Source organism: Ruditapes philippinarum, unplaced genomic scaffold, assembly GCF_026571515.1.
Source record: "Ruditapes philippinarum isolate M1 unplaced genomic scaffold, ASM2657151v2 ctg5084_1_1_1_1, whole genome shotgun sequence".
Taxonomy (NCBI): Eukaryota; Metazoa; Mollusca; class Bivalvia; order Venerida; family Veneridae; genus Ruditapes; species Ruditapes philippinarum.
Genome location: NW_026856722.1, coordinates 4,959 through 7,577, shown reverse-complemented (window position 1 = coordinate 7,577; position 2,619 = coordinate 4,959). Strand labels below are relative to the sequence as shown.

The window sequence follows — 2,619 nt, the reverse complement described above, 5'->3', positions numbered from 1 at the left end:
GGTACCCGTCCAGGGGGGGGTGTTTGGAAACACTTGTCCAGGGGGTATATTTTTGAAGGAAAAGTGCCTTCCATAGGTTGTCCAAGGGGTACCCGTCCAGGGGGGGGGTTTTGGAAACACTTGTCCAGGGGGTATATTTTAAGGAAAAGTGTCTTCCATAGGTTGTCCAAGGGGTACCCGTCCAGGGGGGGGGGTGTTGGAAAGACCCAGGGGGGGGTGTTGGACACACTTGTCCTGGGGGTATATTTTAAGGAAAAGTGCCTTCCATGTCCAGGGGGTATATTTTAAGGAAAAGTGCCTTCCATAGGTTGTCCAAGGGGTACCCGTCCAGGGGGGTGTTAGGAAACACTTGTCTAGGGGGTATATTTTAAGGAAAGTGTCTTCCATAGGTTGTCCAAGGGGTACCCGTCCAGGGGGGGGTGTTTGGAAAGACTTGTCCGGGGGGGTGTTTTTTAAGGACACACTTGTCCTGGGGGTATATTTAAAGGAAAAGTGCCTTCCATGTCCAGGGGGTATATTTTAAGGAAAAGTGCCTTCCATAGGTTGTCCAAGGGGTACCCGTGCAGGGGGTGTTTGGAAAGACTTGTCCAGGGGGTATATTTTAAGGAAAAGTGCCTTCCATAGGTTGTCCAAGGGTACCCGTCCAGGGGGATGTTTGGAAACACTTGTCCTGGGGGTATATTTTAAGGAAAAAGTGCCTTCCATAGGTTGTCCAAGGGGTACCCGTCCAGGGGGGGTGTTTGGAAACACTTGTCCAGGGGGTATATTTTAAGGAAAAGTGCCTTCCATAGGTTGTCCAAGGGGTACCCGTCCAGGGGGGTGTTAGAAAACACTTGTCCAGGGGGTATATTTTAAGGAAAAGTGCCTTCCATAGGTTGTCCAAGGGGTACCCGTCCAGGTGGGTGTTTGGAAAGACTTGTCCAGGGGGTATATTTTAAGGAAAGTGCGTGTTTGGAAACACTTGTCCAGGGGGTATATTTTAAGGAAAAGTGCCTTCCATAGGTTGTCCAAGGGGTACCCGTCCAGGGGGGTGTTTGGATACAACTTGTCCAGGGGGTATATTTTAAGGAAAAGTGCGTGTTAGGAAACACTTGTCCAGGGGGTATATTTAAAGGAAAAGTGCCTTCCATAGGTTGTCCAAGGGTACCCGTCCAGGGGGGGATGGAAACACTTGTCCAGGGGGTATATTTTAAGGAAAAGTGCCTTCCATAGGTTGTCCAAGGGGTATCTGTCCAGGGGCATATTGGAAAATTCTTGTCCATGGGGAGTATTTTTCATGAAACAAATGAGATGTGAGGGCCAATAATAGGTGTGTCCAGGGGGGGTATTTTGGGGTGAAAGTGCCTTCCATAGGGGGGGTGCGGATATTTTCTGGAATAGCCCAATTCCCACAGAATTAGTAACGATTCGCCACACTAACGATTCGCCACATAACGATTCGCCACAAAGTAATAACGATTCGCCACAGTTAAATAACGATTCACCACAGTATGATTATAACAATGATTTTCTTTAGTAATCAACAAACTGCTTGCTTTTTTTTTAATAATTTAATAAGTTTCTTAATACAAGTAATACGGGGAAGTCAAAGACCGGGTCCGCGAAGCGGGTCCAGGCTTTGGCTTGCCCGGCTATAGACTACACATGAATATTTAAAAGAAAATCAAATAGAAAACAATTAAAAAATATATAGAATTCTATACCTATCAATGAAATTTTCAGTGTCAGTTCTAGTCGGGCGCCGCCATTTACAATGTATGTCAATGATAATAGGCGAGGTATTCCGATAACGGAACAAATCTCAACTTTTCGGATTAGTAATAATAGTCGAGTGTTCCGAGTGAAAACGGAAGCGGTGTATGTAATATCGAATGACACCTTTAAAACGGAAAGAATGAAAGGATTTTTTAACGACTTCCCCGTTCATAGGCTTTGCCTAATTTCATATTATGAGGCACGGATTTATTAAACATACATGCCATAATTTTTGGACAGCTTTCCGGGACACTTTTCATCGCGGCAATAATGGATGTGTAGGCAGTTGTGGAAAAGGGGAGGGGGGGTTGGGTGTCAATCGTATAACGTTATTAAATTAGGACGACTTTCTCCTGAATTTTAATGATAAACAGTTAACTTACTAGTTTTATAAGTAGTCTTTTAGGTCGACATATTTATCATTTTATAGTATTTCTTTATTTCATTTATTATTCCCTAAAAGCAAGTTAAGTTGTATGGCCTCAGACCACAATTAATTTCACTATATGTTCTATATAAACATTAAACCCTGTGGCAATTTTACTAACTCTCCAATCAAATCAAAGTCACTTGTGCTTACAGTATCATCCAAGATAAATAATTCCAGCTATAGCAAACTAGGGGTCATTCATCATTTTTTCACAGCATTTCAGTCCAAAACACATCAGTCTGACAGTTTTCAGTAATTTGCCGGAACCATGTGAATTCTGTCATGTAGAAAAACACTAAAAAAATACTTACTCACATAAAATCTGGATCAAAATTGGCATTTACCCACTATTTGAAATGAATTCTGTCAGAAAATGTCCCTTTTCTATCTCTTTCATTCAATTATTCATTTATATCTGGCATTAAACACAGGCA

The 2,619-nt window shown here is 42.5% G+C and overlaps 1 long non-coding RNA gene across 1 annotated transcript; it reads left to right on the top strand.

Annotated features, from left to right (window-relative positions):
- The first annotated feature begins 519 nt into the window (after nucleotides 1-519).
- Nucleotides 520-1,037, top strand: LOC132747481 (uncharacterized). The gene is made up of 2 exons (XR_009628139.1): nucleotides 520-624; nucleotides 708-1,037. It is a non-coding gene; the product is annotated as an uncharacterized LOC132747481 (long non-coding RNA).
- The last annotated feature ends 1,582 nt before the right edge of the window (nucleotides 1,038-2,619 follow it).